This window comes from Aedes aegypti, chromosome 3, assembly GCF_002204515.2.
Source record: "Aedes aegypti strain LVP_AGWG chromosome 3, AaegL5.0 Primary Assembly, whole genome shotgun sequence".
NCBI lineage: Eukaryota > Metazoa > Arthropoda > Insecta > Diptera > Culicidae > Aedes > Aedes aegypti.
This window is the reverse complement of record NC_035109.1, coordinates 105364093-105387572: the sequence shown is the minus strand read 5'-3', so window position 1 is coordinate 105387572 and position 23480 is coordinate 105364093. Positions and strand designations below refer to the sequence as shown.

General features: G+C 38.5%; 1 protein-coding gene across 3 annotated transcripts in view; it reads right to left on the bottom strand.

Annotated features, from left to right (window-relative positions):
* Window positions 1–23480, bottom strand: part of LOC23687755 (G-protein coupled receptor 39) — a 339479-nt gene that overhangs the window by 269468 nt on the left and 46531 nt on the right. For all 3 annotated transcript variants that reach the window (XM_021850745.1, XM_021850747.1, XM_021850746.1), the window contains exon 3: window positions 15429–15935. The gene's annotated coding sequence lies outside the window, so the exon portion shown is untranslated. The remainder of the gene's footprint in view (window positions 1–15428; window positions 15936–23480) is intronic.

Genomic DNA, 23480 nt, shown 5'->3' with positions numbered 1-23480 from the left:
ATTCATGTTCTTGTTATCAAAGATTTATTCTTCTTTTAATCAACAGCTATTCTTCATGGGCCAAGTGAGAACCAAAATCTCACTTACAGGCGTGTACTTGATTTTGTGAGAATGGTTGTGTTCACAGCAATAAAACATTTTTCAAACCGATGATAATACTGACATGTTAATATTAGGGACTCTCCCGCCCTCTTTCAAAAGCGTTATATGTATTGTTTGATAATCCATAATTATATTTTTATATTGCTGGAGGCAATGCTAGTTCAACATATTCTAAAATGGCACTAAACTATGGCACTAAAAATGTCAGATGGAAATGTTAGCTGATATAAAACTGACCACTATTTCAAAAGTACATCGCTAAAGAACAGCCTATGATAAAAGAAGAGAAAATCACTGATGAAAGCGTCAATAATTATGATGCCAAAAATCACTTTGCGAGTGCAACTTCCGAAAGAATGGCCGATACCTAAAAGAAGGACAAATCTCTTGTTGGAAATGGTAATGCTGGCAGATGTAACACAGACAAGTAATGCAGGGGCTTATTTTCAAGGTTGTTCGTCTGAAGTCACTGTCAAATTTTAATTTCACTCAAGACAATTTTGTCAGTCGATTTTTTTACCGCTATCGCTCAATCAAAAAATCACTAATAGGAATAGTAGTAGTTATTAAGTCGGGAAAGTGTTATAGGACCGATTAATGCAATGACCGAGTGACAAGAAGTTGCTCATGCCGAACTAAGGAAGGAAATCGCTTAGCAAGATGAACAGATTGCTATGTTTTCCAACGGGATTGCACTTTCTACTCCTACCCTTCCTGACTCCGCTAAAACATCGTCGTAATGAGGGATTGTCTACTAGTAAACCATTAGTCACTGGTACGAAAATCGTAGCTGATGACAATGTGTTCACGGGAATTTGAAGGCACCAATTCAAAAAACATGTGGTTACCCCACTCGATCACACATACCATTTCAATCACTCCGGCGATGGAACGTTCCCCATTTGTAACGCCCACCACCTCGATGGACAAATGCTAATTCCGCAACTCAGACGCATCGTAGAAAGCTTTTTGAAAGCCCCTAATCGCCCCAATCCAGTCCTGCCTCCTGCTGCCTGCGTTCATCACTGTCGTCTGAGTCCTGTGATTGGTGGTCGAAAGAGGGCTTCCACCAACCTTGCCTAGGCAAGTATTCTTGTAATTCGAACAATTTACCTGCGACGCCTACCTCACATCTAACTTTACCAGGACGCACCATAGAAAGCACTTTGGGAGCCGCCAGTTGCTCTAGCTCAGTCGCGCCATTTGCAGCGAGCGTTCTTCAAAGTCGTCCTGGCCCTGAGTCTAGTTGTGCGTCGTTTTCAACATCTGGGACGCACAATCCATAGCACTACGGGAGCCCTTTTGTCCGCCTCTACAGTCGTGACCATGCAGCCAGCGCTCAACAGCCGTCCCGGTCCTGTAGTAGGGTATGGTGAAGGGATCTCCCAACCTGTGCATTCAGGCAAGTACACAGAATGTATACTACCTGCGATCTCAGACCTCCCAGTCTGCGCATCTACAACCAAAACGTCCGTGGCTTGCGCACAAAAATCGAGTCCTTCCTTGCTATTACCGAGCTGGATTATGATGTGATTGTTTTAACCGAAACCTGGCTAGACCACCGCCATTATCAGCTCAGTTATTTGGGAGTCTCTACTCCGTGTTCAGGACAGATCGCAGCGCTCTTAACAGCAATAAATCGAGAGGTGGCGGAGTCTTGATAGCTGTTTCTTCACAATTCAATTGCTGTTCGGACCCTACACCTGTCAATGATCAGCTCGAACAACTTTGGCTTAGGATCCTGCTGCCTGACAGAGCTGCAAATGCTTTACTGTATGATGCAAAATGGTGAGTCGACAATCAGGAAGGAGCGAATGGAGCGAATCAGCTCTGGTCCTCAAAAGTTTCTACCTCACGCTTCCACGGGTCAAATGATGATAAAGACCGCCAGCTAAGGGTTGCGAACTTAGCTGGTAGTGCAGTCTGGGCACTGTTGTCCTTCTGACATCAGCTACAGTATGGCCCATAAAAAATGCAAAAATTATTTGAACGTGAATATATCATCCACAAGCCTTATTTTCATTGTTTTTGCGAGTGAATGTAATTTCTGATTACTGTACTATATTCTGACATAACTTCGCTATCTAGGAGAATGTTTGTCATATTTTTCTTACTGTTCTAAATAATGTAATAAAGCAAGGAAGTTTGAAGGTTTTGTCCGCTCAAAGTTATAAATAGCGTCTGATTGTCATATACTCTGGTGATAAGCTTTCCACCTTCGGAAATCACACTTTGTTGTTGAAAATTTTAGTTTGTTTGGTATCAGAGGGTGAAGGAGTTTTTAGAAAACTTTTTTTTCATGGTCACAATAAAATATTTTGCCATGGTCATAGTTTAAAGGGCATTTGCGTCTTAAAAGTTTAATATGCCTTTATTTTTTGTTTAAGCCTAATAAAAATTAAATACAGAGGTCTATATCAGTTTTATTTGAGGATGAATTTTATTCCTTCGCTTAGAGACAACTTATATCAATACTAGCTCATAGGTTTTGAGCAAAACAGAGCCACTTATCACACTTTTTTGAAGGTTCATCCACGGCTCTCCAAAATGAGCCGTTTTTTCGAAAATATGTTTAAGTGTCCAATGACCCAGATATGATCCAATTCTATAATTTGATATGGGCGAATGCTGGAGACAAGGCATGCGAAGAATCTCACGCCATTCTCGATGTTTTAGAAGCTTTCATCACAAAGATATCGAACTCGACGACCGCATGATAAAATTCGTAGTTATGTTTCCAATTGCTCTCTAGTAAGGTGAAAATAACAGATAAAAATCATATCCAAAGCAAAAAACTGAGTCTAAATAGATTGAACAATACAAATAATGAATAACAATTATGTTTCGTTCGCATTTTCTTTAGAAACATGATAAAACCATTTTCGCATTGTTTTTAATGAGCCATACTGTAGAGTGAAGAGGTACGTTCTGAGCATCTGTACACCAGGAGGAGTGGCTCAAACAGCGTCTGTTCTGGCATCTAGCGGCTGAGTATGAAATGCTGTATCACGTCAGCTACACCTAAGATGGCTGTTCCATCAACGTGATGTAGGTAGCGACCCCGGTAAGGTCGAATACCGAATTCATCATCCACCACGAAAAATGGAGAAAAAAGAAGAAACAAACGTTATGTTCGGCAACCGACCTGGCAACGAAACAAGGACTATGATTGGAAACTCGGTACCTGGAACGTCAGGACCTTAAATGAACCTGGACGAGTGAGCCTTTTGACTCGTGGATTGCGAAAACTTGTCGTGTGCGTGGCTGCAATTCAGGAAGTGCGTTGGCTAAGATCTGGAGGACGTGAATTGAGAGCGGTAAACCCCGTCGTTAACACCGCATTCAAATACAACATCTACCACAGTGGTGCAGATAAAGCTGAACACGGAGTCGGTTTCATAATGATCGGGAAGCAGATGAAGCGCGTTATTAGTTGGAGGCCGATCAACGAGCGGATTTGCGTATTGAGGATTCGGGGCAAGTTCTTCAACTACAGCCTAATCAACGTCTATGCACCGACGAACGACAAACCCGATGACGTGAAGAACGCATTTTACGAATGTCTCGACAAGACCTATGGAGAATGCCCAAAACACGACTGTGAAAATTGTCATCGACGACGCTAATGCGCAGATCGGAAAAGAGGACTTCTTCCGCCCTATCATTGGAACAGAGAGCCTTCACTCTGTTACCAACGACAACGACCTACTTTAGTGAACTTTTCTGGCACCAGGTGGGGGGGGGGTGGCCATCAGTAGCACCTACTTTGCACACAAGAATATCCGCAAGCACACCTAGCAACACCCAAATGGCGAACTTTGCAACCAAATCGACCATGTTCTGGTAGACGGCCGACATTTTTCGATGTCATCGATGTTAGAACTTTCAGGGGTTCTAATATCGACTCAGACCACTATCTCGTTGTAAGCAAAATTCGAGTACGATTATCAACCGTTTCGAGTTCTAGGAATCGACTATCGTTGCGTTTCAATATCCAACGCCTGTTAGTGGATGATGTAGCAGCGGATTACCATCAAAAGCTCGACGAGAAGATTAGCGAAATCAATGAAAGCGTCAACCTCAGCCATCTGTGGGAGTCAGTCCACGGAACGGTGAGCACAGTAGCGTGAAAAGTGATAGGTACTGTTCTACCAAAGAACGGTTGGTTTGACGTAAAGTGCCAGAGAATGACGAACGAGAAGAACTTGGCTAGAAGCCGGATGCTGGTGTCTGGTACCTGTCAGAGCAGAGTGCGGTACAATGAAGCAAGGGCAGCCGTAAAACGGATCCATCGCAGAAAGAAAATGGCGCATGAAGAGGCAGTAATTGCTCAGGCGCAAGAAGCTATGGAACAGAAATGACATACGACGGTTCTACGAATCCGTCAATGGTGTGCGGAGAAAGACAGCGCCGTCTCCCACCATGTGCAACGACTGCGAAGGTAACTTGCTGACGGAAAAAAACAATGGTGGAAAGAGTACTTCGAGTCATTGTTAAACGGAGATTACGGAAGTGTATCTGGTAGAAGAATCCAAATCGATGACGATGGACAGGCTGTGGAACCTCCAACGCTAGATGGGGTAAAGAAAGCTATCAATGGGCTGAAGAACAACAAGGATGCTGGGAAGGACGAGCACCCGGCCGAAATTCTCAAACACTGAAGCGAGCAGCAGCACGAACTTCTTCACCGTATCATTTCGAGGATATAGGAGGAAGAACAAATGTCTATTAGTTGGTTGGAATAGACCTGTGCGCCGAAATATTTTTAATCGGCGGCGGCGTGAATGCATTTTTATACCGGCGGCGGCGGCGTCATCGGCGTCACGCCGTTAACAAGTTTCGGCGGCGGCGGCGGCGTGCCTCGGCGTGAAGAAAATTGGACATCAAAATGTTTGAATTTGTCTTCTTTTTTCCAGCGTTACGTTCCTACTGGGACAGAGTCTACTTCTTAGCTTAGCAATTGTTAAGTGAGAGTCGAAATATACGAAACAATCCTGAACTAGCCGGGACGTTGCCATTAGGCTTAAAAAAGCCTCCAAGATACTCTATGTCGCGAAGTGTCAAGAAAATTACGTCATAAAACCCTCTAGCTGTGGGGCTTGAACTCACAACCCAAACCCCAAGATCATGCTAAATATTTTCGCGTTTAATGCTACATAAATTTGGGTGAATAAATATAAACGACAATTAAAACGATGAAGCAGTTAATGCACCATTGCAATAATTCAAATTACAGCGATTGAAATTGTTGTCCCATGTACGCTTATCTGGAATAATCTTGAAAAATCTCTGAAAAAAATGCAACAGACCCTGAAAAAAAAAAAACTTGGGGAAATTTATGTTGAAATCCTTTCAAGACAACTTATTCATTATTATTATTCTCCGGACAAAATTTAAAAATAGTTCCTGGACGAATCCTTGGGAAAATAATTAGGAACCAGGAAAAATTAATGCCAAGAAGAAGAAGGAAAAATACTCGACGAACCAGAAAGGAACTCACAAGAATATTTGGTGAAATTACCACAGACAAATGTGTGTGATTTATAGGAACACTGTGTAAGAGGGATTTTTGGAATTTTTTTGCTGGACTTTTGGGAAAACTATTCGAAGAATTCTTGCACGAATGTTTGAAGAATTCTCAAAGTAACCCTGAAAAAAAAGGACGTTATTGAAATTCTAGCAGAAATATATGTGCTAGTAAAGACTTGCTTGGAAGATGTTCTGGAGAAAACTTTGGAGAAATGCCTTCAGAAATACAAGAATAAAATCTGGTGCGCATCATTGTAAGTATTACTGGAGGAGTTCTAGGTCGTATCCTCAGTAAGTATTTTAGAAGAAATCGTTGCAGAATTTTTGGACGTATCCCTGAAGAAACCCATTGTGCATTTCCTGAAAGATCTTCAGGAGTATTACAAAAAATACTAATAAGATTGTTTAATAAATTTCCCGAAAGAAAAAGAAGGATATTTGGAGAAACATTAAATAGGTTTCACTTTTTTGAAGAATTAATATTGAGTAATTCATGAACTAGTGCATTATGAACATTTTCGAACAGATTTATATGCGGTATTATGATCGATATTTTGCTTATGCACGTGAAAGACATTTTTGAATTAGCTGCATACATCCTGGAAACAATCCTGCAGGAGCTCTAAGAGGAATACCTGTAGTGCGTGGAACTCCAATTAGTACAACACTTTTCCATCAAACACAATATATTCTCGCCGAATAACATTAAGCTAATACAGTGCCTTCCCTATTTTGGCAACATCCGCTTTTGTCTACCTCCGATTTTGGCAACACCCGTTTTTGGCAACATTTTCTTCCCGATTTTGGCAACACATTGAAACATATTATCAATTGATTATTAAGTACTGAAACCTAATATTGTGAGCTTAAACAAAGTGAAAATAAGTCAAAATGAAAATGCTGCTGGCCATTGCGAGCTAAGAAAACTAATGTTGAACGTACTTATAAGTAAAACGCGTATATTTCAAAGTTATTGTTTAACGTATAGGAGAATTCTCATAAAGCAGGCAAGCTGTATAAATAATTGCTACATTGTTTAAAAGGCATAATAATTTAATCTTTGAAATATTTTATTGAATAATTGATGAGTGATTTCTTCTAGGTAGTTCTGTAGTCATTTTAGTAACAGTTGTTGAGGAAAACATCAAGAAAGTTTGTTTATTGCAAATTTTGCAACTCTCAGCTTGATTTTTCCCGAATCTCAGCAAAACAGCATAATGTTAGGAAAAGAACTCGTCAATAACTCTATTTCTGGGCGCATATGGGTGCTAGTCTCGATAAAAAAGCTGGCATTACATTTCAACCGTGATAATATTGATAGTAATAGTATGAAGCAATTTAGAAGAACTTCCAATTTTTTCCACTTAGAACCTTGTTCACTATTAAGACGTATGATCACCAAAATTGCGCTCTATGTTCAAGGAATCCCTAAAATAAAGCCACCCGAAAGAATCCTCAACCGAACCTGTATTCATAATCTGCTACTTTCAATAAGGTCTGGCTTTAAAACTGCACTTTTGCGCTCTAGAACAGTCGCAAATGGTCACTGAAAGTAATACCACGCTTGTACTGTGTACAACAAGTGTGCTTTTCAGATGGTGCATATAATCAGTACATGATGTTTCTGCTTTTGAATCAAAAGCTCAACTGAAGAAGGCTCCCAGACAATTTTCACATGATTCGTAGTAATTGCCATGTATTTTCTGATTCTTTAAGAGATTAGAATGATGAAAACATAAGCATTTCAAAATTCCCGAATTTGGCAACATCCCCATTTTGGCAACATAAAAATCTAGCCTTGTTGCCAAAATCGGTAAGACACTGTAATACTATATTAATTACAGTATACATACTATGGGAAATAACCGAAACTCTAGCGAGAATGAAAAACTGAACCAGTTATTGACTTGGTAATCTTGTTATTTCATAAGAAAATTGATATTATTTTCTATATTTACAGTTCAATAAAAGTAGTAAAGTCAATAACAAGTTTAAAAATCTATCATTCAACCGCTCGGAAAGAACGATAAAAATGTGCATAAAGTGTTTTTTTTTTGGGTTTTAAAAGAGGTATGTTTGCTTGTGAAACCACTTTTGTAACATTTTTCTGCTGTGTTTGGTGAATTACTTTCTTTAGCAATGGTTGCTTATTTAGTTTATCAATTTATTAAACATTTACATCGAAAATACAGGTGCGCTTATAGAAATTTACATTGCCACCATACTAAAATCTTTTTTTTTTTCAAAAATCGTTACGGAATTTACTGAAAGCATTCTTGTCGAAATTAGCAAAGGAATTTTTTAAAGTACAGGTTGGAAAATCGAGTAAAATTTATTTGACAGTCCAAGAGTCCTTAAACAAGCTTTAAAGTATTTTCATTGGAAAATTTTTTAAATGAACATTTCTCGCATAACTTATGATCTCGCCCTAAAAGCCATTGGTAACCATGTGTGTAGCTCGTTATTTCTGAGTATTTGAATGGATTTACACGTTATTTAACAACTTTATGGTGAAAAAAGGATCATTCTCTACCTGCCAGTGATGTTGGTTTGGATGCTTATTCATTCATTTACTCAGAAACAACGAGCTACACAGGTGGTTACCAATGGCTTTTAGGGCGTTATCTCAGATTATGCGAGATTTGATGGATAAACTCAATGAAGTATCTTCTATAAGTTCTGAATAAATTTCAGGAGTAATCCTCAACGGATTACCTACTCACAAATGCGATTGAGAAATGTAGGTATCCTATATCCGTGTAATCCTTGGAGAAATTCCAAAGTGGTGGCAGAAATCTTGAAGGCATTTTTGCAATAATTTCTCGATAAATCCCTATAACAACGTTCGAAGAAATTACCAACGGACTTTCTGAAGTGGAATTAGTGCAGAAACATATGAAGAAATCCCGCAAAGGTTCTTTTTTGTAGGTTTATAGAAGAATTCCTCCAGGTTTTTTTTTTTTTTTCAAATAAATTGTTGCACTATTTGTTATAACACGAGAAAACTTTGAAAAACCTTCTTTGGCAATAATTCCTAGGCATATATTTGTTTCAATTATTTGAGAAATATTTGATAATCCTTCTATAAAGATTCCTGAGTAGTGTCTTGGAGGAACTCCTGGAAAAAAATAAAAAAATCAATTGATTTTTATCGAGGATTTTTTAAAATTAGTTGAAAGCTTACTGATAGAATCTGTATAAGCATTATTAGAGTAATTGCTGGTCTTGTAAGAATTCTAAAGTACCGTCGTTGGGGGTGAGAATGGGTCAAAAAAGGATATGTACGAATTATTTATTGAATAACTATCGTAATTTAACTCCAATAAACTTCAAATTTGGTGTGTATGTACTTTGATGGTACATTAACAACTGTTCAAAAAATTAAAGACAAATATTTATTCACAGCGGCACCACAAGTGAATGAAAATGACCCAATCTCACCCCATAGAGAGGGTGACATTGGGTCACTGTAATTGAAATAACTTGTTTTTGAAAATATGGTTGCAGAACCATTCATAGCTGAAAAATATTGATGAAATACGATGCAAAAAAACGAAAAGGCATCTAATTTGTTTCACAAGTATGATAAAACCACTTAAAAGTACGATTTTATCGAAGAATTGAAGAGCTATGAAAAAAATTATGTAAACCCAGCATTTATTGTCAATTTTACATAAATTTTCTTGTTTTGTTCCTTCAAATTGTCTTCGAAATCTCATTTCAACTGCCATAAAGCCAAAGGTGTACTGAAAATGTGATTATTTTAAACCTTCGTAAATAGTTAAATTACGATGCGACATACCACGATCAAAATATTTCCGGAAGTTGTTGACGTCAGAATCTCGGTATTTCAGCGATCCAACTCATTTGTACTTCCGTGAAATGTTTCAATGATATGAAAATACTAACAAATAATTAAATAAAAAAAAATCAATTGATAAAATTTTACGATGTTGCTGCATACGAAAAACAGTTGCTGGTTAGAGAAGTTGGCAAAATGTTTTGCATTGTTATTCAATGCACGAAATCCTCAAGTAGACTTGTTTGATGTTTATGCGATGCTGTATTTAGAAAGACTTAAAACATCTTAATGAAAAAAGAGTACACAGCACCGTAAAACGACAAAAACGTAGACTTGTGAATTCATTCACAATCGTTCTTATATGACCCAATCTCACCCCTATTTTTAATGTTTTAGACACCGTACTGAAAAAAATATGGAAAAATCAAATAGATTCTGGAAAATATGAGTGAAGTGTATTGAATAGACTTTCAACTTTCTACTAACATAATACTAGAGGTAAAAGTACATGCGTGATACTTTGTACAGAAGAATTTAAATGTTGTAATTTTTTTCTAGTTACAACATACAAGTTTGTTGATTTAAAAAAAAAACTACTATTTCTAAAAATGTATATTGTGATTAATTATGTGTTATAATATGCTCTCTAACATATGAATTATAAATTTTAGAAATATCAGCGTTGTTAGCAGAAATATTTCATAAATCATATTTTTCCGTTTTGACCCAATCTCACCCCCTAGACCCATTATCCCCCCATCGACGGTATTATCTGAAAGAATTCATACAGGAAACTCTGAAGGAGTTCAAGCAGAAATGCGTGTATGTATTCCAGGATAAATCACTGAAGAATCTCTGGAAGGTTTCAAGATGGAGTTGATCGATAAATTCCTGAAGTTCCCAAAGAAATACATAGAGGAATTCTTGGACTAATTCCTTGATGAATTCCTGTAAGAATCCTTATAGAAATTTCTTAAGCAACAATGAATTATTTTGTAGAGCATTTTTACAAAATAAAGTTATCAAATTTTACGAGCCGAATTATTTATCGGCGTGAAAACACAAAATCGGCGGCGAAGTGCTGATCGGCGTATGGCGCGCCGCCGATGCCTCATTCGGCGTCGGCATGACGTAAAATTGATCGGCGGCGGCGGCGTGGCGCGGCGGCGCACTGGTCTAGTTGGAAGGTTTCATTTGCTCTTTGTACAAGAAAGGGCATCGACTGGAGTGCGCCAATTACCGACGTATAACACTCCTTCATTTAACGTACAAAAGCATGTCTGGAATTCTGTTCAACAGGTTGAGACCGTATGAGAAGACCTTTGTCGGCAAATACCAAGCTGGTTTTCGAGAGGGCCGATCAACGACGGACCAAATGTTTACCCTACGTCAAATCCTAGATGTATTCCGGAAGGACAACTTGCAGACTCATCATCTGATTGAAGATTTCAGAGCAACGTACGATTCAGTGAAGAGAAACGAGTTGTGGCAAATTATGTCCGAACATGGCTTTCCGGCGAAGCTGATTAGACTGATGCAACGCTTGATGGATCGAAATCAAGTGTGCAGGTGGTGGACGAGATTTCATTATCGTTCGTAACCTTAGATGGATTGAAACAGGGTGACGCTCTTTCTATCTTGTTGTTTAACATTGCGCTCGAAGGTGCTATCAGAAGAGCCGGTGTGCAGAGAAGCGGTTCTCATATGCTTCTGGGCTTTGTGGACGATATCGACCTCATCGGGATTGACCGTTGGGCAGTGGAAGAGGCGTTCGTGCCTTTCAAGAGGGAGAAAGCGAGGATCGGGCTCACGATCAACACCATAAAAACGAAGTACATGATAGCTGGTGGTCTACGTGGATCCGGACGTGTTAGTGGTAGCGAAATGGTGCTAGGTGGTGAAAAGTTTGAAGTGGTGGAAGAATTTGTGTATCTTGGAACACTAGTGACATGCGATAATGATGTTAACCGCGAGGTGAAAAGACATATTGCAGCTGCGAGTCGGGCTTTCTACGGGCTCCGTAACCAGCTGAAGTCCCATAGCCTGCAAATGAAAACAAAACTCGCGTTATACAAGACACTGATCCTTCCGGTTGTCCTATATGGCCATGAATCATGGACATTGAAGGAAGTCGACCGGAGAGCTTTCGGGGTGTTTGAACGTAAAGTGCTGCGAACAATACTCGACGGTAAACTAGAAAACGGCATCTGGTGGCGTCGCATGAATCACGAGTTGTACCAAGTGTATAAAGAGGTGGATATTGTCAAGTGCATAAAACACGGCAGGCTGCGTTGGGCTGGTCACGCAAAGATAATTTTCAACAGAGAACCCGGATGAGGCCGCTGACTTCGTGGTAGACCGCGCACACGATGGCTTTTTGCAGTTGAGGAGGGCAAGGGCACTTAACGATCAGGGCGACTCAATCCGCTTCCCAGGACCGAGCCCAGTGGAGAAGACTCATCCGTTCGGCGCAGATTCATCGTAGCAAATTGTAGCCCATCAAGTATCAAGTATCAAGTACTGTATGCTCGCTATAAACGAAGGATTAAAAAGAACCTCCGTACGAACCCAGAACAATTTTGGTCGTTCATTAATTCGTAAAGGAATGAAAACGGCCTACCGACATCGATGTACCTAGACGAAAAGTCAGCCGAATGCGCCAGCGACAAATGCGACCTCTTTGCGGCACAGTTCCAACGTGCTTTCAACAATTTCGTTGCTGTGCCATCGCAAGTTCATGTTGCATTGAATGATACTACTCGTGATGTCTTCAGCTATGAAATGTTTGAAATCTCTGAACGAGAAGTAGCAAGAGCGTGAACCAAGCTGAAGTCTTCTTACACTCCTGGACCAGACGAAATTCCGCCAGCGCTACTGAAAAGTATGGATGCCGAGTATTCCCTCGAATTCATAAAAAAGGTGACAAACGTGAGTAACTACCGTGGTATTACTTCACTGTTTGCCTGCTCAAATGTATTCAAAATTATCATCAACGACTCCTTATTCGGTCGGTCGCTACTAACCTCGTTTAGTTTTCAACGCAATATATACGAGGTGCTGGTAAACAGGTGGACGCAGTGTATCTGGACTTGAAGGCGGCGTTTGATCGTGTTGACCACGGAATCCTTCTACAAAAACTTCGCAAATGTGGCTATTCGATAGCTTCATCGATTGTTTCGAATAATATCTGAACAACCGATCGTTATGCGTAAAAATAGGCTCTAATGAGTCGAGCTCATTCACGAATTTATTCGGAGTGCCACAAGGCAGCAATCTTGGGCCTTTGTTGTTCTCGCTATTCATCAACGACGCATCTCTAGTCTTACCGCCCGGGACCATACTTTTTTACGCCGATGATACCATAGTTTACATGATCGTCGAATCCTTGGATGACTGCCATCACCTTCAGAGATTGTTGGATGCTTTCGAAGCGTGGTGTTCACGAAACTGCATGACGTTGAGCATTGAAAAATTCCAAGTTATATCGTTTAACCGAAAGCGGAACCCAATTCGTATCCAATACACGCTATCTGGTGCAGCGCTTGGACGAGTATAATGTGTCCGTAATTTGGGCGTTTGGTTAGACGAGGAATTTACGTTCAACTTCCACTTCAATGACATCGTTTAGAGAGCAAACAAACAGCTTGGTTTTGTTCTGGAGGCAACAGAAGGTTTCAGGGACCCGCTGTGTTTGAAATCCTGTTACTGCGCTCTAGTTCGTTCGATTCTGGAATTTGCTGCGATAGTGTGGTGTCCGTTTCACGCCAGCTAGATTACCCGAATTGAATCGGTTCAGAGAAAATTCCTGCGCCACGCCTTTAGAAATCTTCCTTGGCGTGCTCCCAGTAACCTGCCTCCTTAAGAAGACCACTGTCTTTTATTGGGGATTGATACTTTGGAAAATATGTGTTTTGAATCGCAAGCCGCTTTTATAGCCAAGTTGCTTCGGGGGCCAACGATTCACCATCCTTTTTGGCTGATGTTAGCATCTACGCTCCGTAGCGGAATTTGTGCAGACGGAATTTTGTCAGTCTCGGCAGTCGGAACACTCTATACGGACAGCATGACCCAACATGCTAACTCGATGGTCCTGGTTTTGGCACTGGTTTTGTGTTCTGTAACTCGATGGTCCCTCCAATATCGAGTTAGGGAGACTTGACTGTATATAACATATGTTGTCTGTTGACATTTTCCTGACAAATGGAAAAATGCCAAGGTTGTTCCAATTTTAAAACCAGACAAAAATCCTGCAGAAGCTTCTAGCTATCGTCCAATCAGTTCACTTTCCTCCATCAGTAAACTTTTTGAAAAAGTCCTTTTGAACATCACATCAACGAAAATTCAATTTTTGCCAATGAACAGTTCGGATTCTGACATGGACATACGACAACTTATCAAGGTGAAGATAAATCGAAGCCATACTTCAAAATTTCAAGAGCACAAATCTGGAGAACCGAACATCCGTTTGAGCTGAAAATAAATCGCTTGGTCTGGAGCTGGTGGTGATCAATCGATTGAGTTTTCAGCTCAAATGGGTGTTTGGTTCTCTAGATTTGTGCTCTTGAAAATTTGAGGTTTGGCTTCGTTTCATCTTCACCTTAACTTTTAAGTGTAACAAATTTGATTCGTTCCAACAAATCTGAAGGCTATTCTACTGGTCATGCTCTTCTAGACAAAGAAAAAGCATTCGACAATGTTTGACAATTTAACTTGAAAAGATACTTTAAATACAAAATCAGTTGAAGGGCTGGAATGGTTCTTTATTTCATTATCGAAGCAATCATCCTTTGGCCATACAAATGCAGCACGCTAATGAAATATAATTTTTATATTCCCGCATTCTCCGATGAGGGAAACCTTTTCCTGGCAAAATTTAACGAGAAACGCTTGATTGACTCCAATCAATGAATGTGCTCCTGATGATGAGAAACACATTTTTCTTGCTAGACGCGCTTCCCTCTGGAAACGTGAGAAGTCAATTGGAAAACGTAAACCTTTCTCGTTCCATTGACAATACCTACACAACCGTTCAGTGCAACGCCGAACAGCTCGAACGTGAAATTGAACTAATCTGCCCTTGAAAGTATAACTGTCCCATATGGATTTTATATGCGTAGATACTTTAAACTGAGTGTTGAATGCTGTGACGAAAAAAAAATGTTTGGAAATCCATATTCAAACTTTTTTTTACGTCACAGCATTCAAGACTCAGTTTAAAGTATCTAAGCATATGAAATTTAATACTTTGTTTAAAAATGTCGTCGATAATTTGAAGTCGGTGTATTCCCATATTGGAAAGTAAAGGCACAACAGTCTCTTTATGATTTTTCAACCTAAACAACAACTCCAAATTGTAAATAATGTTCTAGTTCATATTTTTCGTGATCATTAGAAACAAAATGAGTGCGATGTGTTCAATAATGCTTAATGAATACAGCATCCAGAGCCATATTGCAAAATTATGAACTTATGTATGAGAAGACAAACTTCAATCTTTGAGTGTTACTTTACCAATGCCATATGGGACAGTTATGCTTCTATGGGCAGAGTGGTGTACTACTGCTATCAGCCGGGGTCTCCCGTAGCTCAGTGGGAAGCAAGGCAAGATAATTGTTATGACGGTAACGTTCCGAAGAAACGCAAATAACTGATATAACTTCTTAAGTGAAGCTCAAAATTTGCACTCAAAATAGGAAATTAAGTTCCGATACAATTGGGATGTAACGTCGCAAATTTGAGAAAAAAGGTATTAGCTACCGTTGCTAAGAGAAAAAACCCCCGTCGCCCTTGACTCGTGCACCTTTTTGAAGCAATTTGTCGCCAGAAGAAAAAAAAATAAAACCCTTGTCACTGTGTATACAATCTCTTCCCCTCTACCATTTGCTTCAATGACCAAAGCTGGCATCAATGTCACCCTTAATTTTAGTCCTCCCGGTGCTTTTTCAACAGAAAACACATCTCCCCATGAACAATTTAACAACACTTTGACAATTACCGGAATCTGCCAGCAAAATTTTACTCGTTCTCGAAATTGAGTGTTCCAACTTTTAAGTAACCATCGTGCTTCGTCACCCAGTAACCGACATCACTTCTTTTTTTTGCTTCCGCTCCTTCGCCGTAATAAGTTTTGAGAAAAACGGTGTATAAACGGACGTTGAAACAATTTTCCACTTCCGACCGAATGGGTCGCCGCCTTTGTAATCGATTTTGTTTCCAACCAGCACTTTGGATGCACTTTTCTTCTCTTCACGTTTTTTCTATAAATGCATTGGGGATGCACTTTACCGCCGTTTTCTTCTAGGCAGCCAACAAGGAGCCAATTTCGCTTTTATTACTTTTTTTTCTTCCCTGTTGCACCGTTTTCGATCTTGCGTCCTCTTATAAATAGTGATAAGTACACTGTTTTTCATTAGCGATAAATCTGTGTTCACATTTTTCTAATTTATTTCGCTGCACTGAGATTTGCTCCAAGGAACGGTTCTTGCGGGTTGCGCGCCAAGATCTGAAACGGAAGAAAAATAAAGACAAATTGTAGTTGGCGTACAAAGTTGCTACAGGTAGGTTATAGGTTAGGGTGTCTCAGAAAAAAAAAACACTATGTAAGAAAAGTCATGATGCTGAAACCTACAATTAACGATGAACTTTTGCGTTTAGTATAATACAGGCGTATCTGCAGTGATCAATTTCTCTTCGTCGATTTTCTTCAATAGATTCTGGAAGCATTATATTTTGCAACATGACGAAGGACGATGAGTTATTTCTTCTGAATTGAAAACTGCTGGCCCGGCCAAGTAATTAACTTAAGAGAAAATCGATGAAGAGGAGTCGATCATTGTATTTTCGCCCTTACGATACTGAACTGAAATTACTATAAAATTGATAAAATATCACCAAAACTGTTGAAACTTTTCTCTCTTGTACCAATAGTTGCGATAAAGTGTTCCTATAATGGTGGATCTCATAAGAAAACGACGAATACCGCAACTTTAGAAACGCAAATTAACAATATACAACTAAAGAAACAGTGTACCAATAGTGGAAGTCTTATTTTTCACAGATATGCCGTTGTCCACTGCGATGAAATTATGTTTCTTATTAAGTAAATGGTCGTTACTTCCCGTTACATTAATAATTTGAACATTCATTATACTTATTGAATTTTTAGCGGTTAAACAAAGTTGTATCGTGTTTAGTTTCTCCATCAGGGTTGTTAAATGTCTTGAATTTCACGTGACTTTGACATTTGAATATTGCTAATATCATCGCTCCTCGTGGAAAAAGTCTTCGGAAAATGTTTTTTCCGGTGACCTTTTCCGAATTCATATCGGTTGCCAATATATGCTGGTGCGGTGTTTCGCATGCGAGAATACTAAAAGCATTCAAATTTTTCAAAAATTTTGACATTTAACAGCACTGATCTCCATTATTGAAACATTTACCCAACCTAGTTATAGTAGCCACTGTAAATTGATGAACCTCAACTCTCTCTAAGCAAGGCGCAAAGTGGTCAAGGCCTGAAATATCGCATGGCACACTAGCTCATTTTGGTATACATGAGAAAAACGAGTGGCCAGCGCCGTTATTTACTTTGGAACTATGAATAACTGATTTGTGCACATTGAGTATGGTTAACTAATTCTGCAATCACTAATTGTATGGTCATCTATGCTACAAAAATGCTATAAATTAGTATATCTATCATTCTGAGTTCAGCATAATGACTTTTCTGGAACACCCTAAGAGGGAAGATCGCAGTCGTTGCATCTCGGATGGAAGCCAAGGAGTCTTTGAAAAAGTAAACGTTTGCAATTAAAAATCCTAATTGCGTTTCACGGGGAATACAGAGCTTCGGGTTGCATGTCGTAATCGATGAATGACAGTTTCTTACAAAGTTGTTGTCCTTTATAGTTTTCCTTTCTGATTGAGTAGTACTTATGGATTCCATTTCCACAAACCTGATTCTTTGAAGAAGTAGGGAAATCGATTCGTTTCGCCATGTCAGATGCAATGCAATGGAAAACATGAACTTTCTTCGGAAAACTCGGACATTATTCTTGGCCTTGGACCACTTTTCTCTCCGAAACATATGCCCGTTTGAGTACTCCATTATTTGGTCTTTAACCATGATTTCGTCTGGTGCCATGATCTAAGTAAATAACAACATTTTTAAAGATAACAAAATAAAGCATACACTCACGAGCGATGTGTGGCTGTGCTAGTTTGAAAAAATATAAAGCTTGCAAAATTTGCATTTCCATATTAAATTTTTAAGACATATCCTAAAGACTGATAAATGCTTACCCTGGATTACGATACTTAAAACCTAAAAACCTAAACATAAATAAAAAGGTTTATAGCAATCATATCAATCATCATCGTACAATTCATCAAAAATTCGTTGTCTTTCTTAATACGTTGAAATTGCCGATTTACATCTATCCAAAAGAGTTTCCAAGAAAAGAATGAGATTATCTGTTCAGCATCGCTCATTATATGGTTGCCCGAGCGCGATATCCAACTTTTCCTCACGTACACTAAACTCACACAAATTTCTGTCCACATTGCTTCCGTGCATGCCGAAACTCTTTCTAATCTGGCAAATAGTTACGTTACAATGAGGGGCTTAGGCATCTCGGAAGTTTACTGCGTGAGTTTCGTTCTCATCATCATCCGAAACGTCATCAGCTGACGATCCGACCAGTGGATTACAACAGGATTGTAACTTATTTTGTTACTCATTTTTTGCTGGTTAAAAGTTAAAATAACAATAACTATTACAACATTTTCCTTACATTGAACAAAATATGTTATAATTAGAACCAAAATAGAACTCACTATGTTTTAAATCAAACAAAAATAGAATGAACGTGAGCAAAAGTTTTTTTTTTAGGGTTTCGAGCATAATTCAATACAAATATTATGAAGATTAGGGGAAGGGGTGGTAAAATGATGTAATCTAAAGCAGCGACATGGATTCAGACTAAAATAGCTAAATTTTCCCATTTTTTCATCGCTATCAAAAAGTGATGCAAATGTTCATTTTACCTGCACTATGTGGGTAAAATGAACAGCAGTTGGTGGTAAAATGAACACCACGCAAAAAACGTGAGCAAAACAAATATTTCTGAAAATTTTCATTGCCTTACCGAAAATACATCCATTAATGATTGTAACCCATTCAAAAAGAATTATAAAGGTATCAGATTTGACATCATATCATAACGATATTCACCTCACTGAAAAACCTGAAGCCTTCCGAGCTTAAAGTTACGTCAGTTCTAATTTTCAAACGTGGTTTTCCAAAATCTTAGTTTTTGTTGATATTTTCACTTAAATTGACCTCCGTATCAACTCGAACACTCAGATTTATGCTCTAAATCGTCCGTGCGTGATAAAAATTCATCGAAATTTGTTGTTCTCGGTAAAAGGAACGGTGTTCATTTTACCACCCCTGTTCATTTTACCACCACTTCCCCTATGGTGGTTTGAATGCTTTTCAAGTAAGAGATAAGGAGATTTGGAAAAGTTATGGCCTATAATAGGGCAAAAGTTCGAGTCATATGTTATTTCGCGAAAATTTTTGAAATTGTCTTATATCCACATAGTATCTTCAAATTTATCTGAATATGCCTGATTGTGCAGAAAAGTCATCAAAATTTCACGTTTTGAAAAAACACGAAATTGAAGAGACCATCGAGTTAGGGAGGTATATAGATACAAACCATTAATTTTTCAATTTTTATTTTTTGTTTTCAATTTGTCAAAATACATTCAAAATAGTAATACTTACGTGAAAAATAGTATAACTTCAACTCATTAACCTTATTGACTCTTTTATAACAGAGTGATTTTTTTTTTAATTTATCACCCTGGAATAGGTTGTAAACATTCATTTTACTATTAGTATAATTAAAATAATCAAATTCATAAAATTGATTAACATTTGGAGGATATTTGAATATGTTTATGAGCATATCGGGTTAGAGAGGTGAATTTTCATACTAAACTTAAACAGATCGCATCGAGTTAGAGAGGTAGCGACTTACAGAGGGAATAAAGTGTGCTAGATTGAAGGGACCACTCATTCCATCGATTTAAAGGAAATATCGAGTGGTTTACAATAAACCCTACTAAAGTGTGCCTGTCATAAAAGTAACGATGTTTCAGTCATCAAAATTCTGCCCACACTAGTGTTGAACTCTTGCCCCACCGGTGCGGAAATTTATTATTAGAACAATGTTTTTCTTTTATTCTTTTAAATTTGAAACAGCCTATTGTATTAAAATTATTGTGTATCATAATTATGTTTTAAGTCGAAACAAGGAGGAGAAGAATGCAGTGCGGGCTGCAATGTTGCAGCATGGTACACGGCAAAACGTTGAACGATACAGACTGAAGCGGAAACAGTAAACCCGCCTATTCCGGGACAAAAAGCGCCGCCTGGAAGAGGTGGAATGCCAAGGAATGGAGTTGCTGTACCGTTCTCAAGAAACGCGGAAGTTCTATCAGAAGCTCAACGCATCCCGCAAAGGCTTCGTTCTGCGAGCTGAAATGTGCCGGGATAAAGATAAGAGCTTCTTGACGGACGGACGCAAGGTGATTGAAAGGTTGAAGCAGCACTACGACGAACACTTTAATGGCGCAGAGAACTCAGGCACAGAAGGGCAGGACAGCGAAGGCGATGGCTACACCAGCACAGCGGACCTTTGCAATATTGAAAAACTTCCATTGATGTTTGGTTATGCTTGTATATCCTAATGCCCATATTCGATAGAGATCTTAGAGGACCAAGAACATCCGCACATATTAATACAATACACCGTTTACCCACAGGAATGGTTAGGAGCCATTGGAGTATTTGAAAACTATCTTCTAATCACTTATTATGGTCGTAGATCCCAAGGCCTATATTCAATGGAGTCCTTGGAGGACCAAAAATATCCGTATAAATCAATAAAATATTCAGATGACATAAATAAATGGTTAAGAGACTATAGTATGTTCTATTGTTAATTATAATAATTAGATACTAAGCTACTCCCAATCATAGTAGACTATGACTTAGGATAATCATTGACATTCTACTGACCAGACATCATTCTCGAATAAACTCTGAAACCGATAACAACTGTTTTACTACAATTATCAGAAGTGGGATACGAAAAATGTTCCTGCGAAGCCGTTTGAGGTCGGAAAATGAAGCACCAGAGAATCTCGGAAGTGATCTTCCTTCTCAAGATGCCATCAATGAATCCGATACGATGATCGCAGGACCAAGTTATTCGATTAGTCAAATTAGCGGAGAACGTACGCATTTCAATGGATCTGGAGATGTTCAAGTAACTGGGCAAAGCTGTAATGTTGAAGTTGAGTTAAACCAAGCTAAAACGCACGCCATCAAGTTTCATCCAAATTATCTGCTTTCTTGCCGTTCTTTTCGGGATCGCCAAATGAAGACGTGAATTATACCGTAGAGCAGACAAGAAAAACATTCAAGGTTGAAGAAGAAGTTATGAAACTTATAATTTTCAAACACCTGCAGAAAAACGCAAAGCTTTGGCTATCGTCACAATCAAATTTGTTCAACACGACCTACTCAGAAGTACTCAATCTTATTCAAACGACCTTCACTGTTACAATTAGTGCATTTGAAGTAAGAAGAAAACTTGAACTGCGAAAGTGGAGAATGGAGGAGACATTTCTGGAATATTTTGTTGAAAAAAGAAGTCTAGCCATGCCGTTGAAAATGGATGAAGATGAGCTCATTGACTATGTGATTGAAGGTATTCCTGATCGTCACTTGAAGAACCAAGCCAAAATGGGTGGATTTTCATCAATTTCAATTCTGCTGAATGCTTTTCAAATGATTCATCTGTCCAAGAAACCCGTGTCAAATGCTCCTGTTTGATTCATTTGTAATCTACCTGGACATATAGCTGTGAAATGTACGAGGCCGCGAAAACACTACAGCAGATCAACATTCAATGGAACTGCATCCAAATGGAGTCCTGATGACAGAGGGAAGCTTGGATATGACAAACCGTCAAGGATTGCAGTTGTCCAGAACCAATACATTGAATACAAGACAGACTTAGAGCACGGCGGATTGGTAGATATTACGTTGACTGAATTTAAAATTGATTTAAAAGCATTGTTTGATACAGGTAGTCCAGTTTGTTTAATACGGCTTGGTTTCGCGAAACGTGTAAACATTTTACCTAATATTAGTAAAAACTTTTACAAGGGTATTGGAGGAACTGGACTAAAGATTGTGGGTAGATTAGTTACTAATGTAAAAATTCAAAATTTATTTTTCAGAATTAATTTTTTAGTTGTTCCTGACTCGGTTATACATTCCTATGACGTAATAATTGGAATAGATGTTATTCTTGATCCCATGATGAAAACTATTATTGAAAAGAGCAAAATTCGCGTATTTAAGAAAGAAATAAAACATGATACAAACGAAGTTGAAACAAAGGTAAAAAATACAAACATTGTTTGCAATTTGAAATCTGTCGAGCATGTAGAACAGGGTTGTTAACGTTAATCAACGATAAACGCCGTTAAGGCTCAAGAATCCATCATTCAATCATCAGCAATCATCAACAATGAAAAACCAGTATTTTTGTTCAAATTTAGAGATAATGTCATGAAAATCTATCATTGCATTACAGATAGTAAGTGCATTGCAATGATAGATTTTCATAAACATTGCTTCAGATTTGAGCAAAAAAACTGTGTTTGAAAAATGGTAATACGATGATGGTTATTTTCTTCTTAACGTTGATTGTGCTCTGGATCAACGTCAACGCCGTTGCGTTAATTTTCATGGTTGTTAGCGTCAACGTTAACGCGTTTGCGTTGAATCAACGTCAACGATCACCGCTAACCAAAGCGTTGATCTTATGTTTCGTACAGGTTCCCCGAGAATGTTTCGAAACATCAATAAACTACACGTTTCTATGCTGATACTCCGTATCCATGGAAAATTGATTAAAAAAATCAAAGTTCACAGTGCAGAGCAATTATTTGGCACTCAACAGCCAGCCTCTTTGACCATCAGTTTTGATTGCTTGGAAGAACTATTACAAATTGCAAAGATTTCCTAGCAATATTGTAACCGTCGTATGACCTCTCGCCGTTCCAGCAACCCACAACAATGAGCTGAAATCGTTACCAGAGAGTGGCTTCCTTTGCCTCCAGCCAGCACACGGCGTCCTTTGTTCTACCCTTCCAGCAACCAAGATGTTTCCGAGTGACCGCCCCCAGAATGACCCGATTTCTCATTTTCAAATACAAGTTGTCATACTACCCTAACGAAGGTTTTCATTGCAATCGGAAGTGGCAATGGTAATAGAGCAGATTTTCTCACTTCCGATACTGTGCACCTTTACACATCATTTTCCCACCAAATCCAACTGAAAGAAAATCAGTCAACATTCCATAAAAACTGCACTGAGATCATGCATTTGTTTTCTTCTAAAAATCAGTCCAAGTTGAAACCGTTGAAACTGTCCTCACAATTCGTAGTTATCTTGTACTAATGTTAGTAATGAATTGTTCACTCTTTATTATTATGTGATCTGAATCATTTTCTGCTTTTCTACATTTACTTTTTTATTGATCTATCGGTTTTTTAATATTAGAATCTCCAAATCGTTAACGTTAGAAATAACGAAGTCGTTGACGTTAAATCAACGCTGTGCGTTAACGTTATCGTTAAATCGTATTTCAACGCAATCAACGCATGCTTCGTTAATCGTTACAGGTTAACGTTAACGACATAACGAAACGGCGTTAATCGTTGATTAACGTTAACAACCCTGATGTAGAAGATATAGGTAAAGATTACTTGGCAAGATTACATCATATTTTAAAAATATATTATTTAACTTTCAACGTCCTGTTTCTCCTGAAGTAGATTATAAAATGAAAATAGTGCTTAAATCTGCTGCACCATTTCATTTTAAGCCAAGAAGACTTTCTCAAAATGATAAAGCTAAAGTTAATAAAAAAGTTGATGAACTACTCAAAATGGGAATCA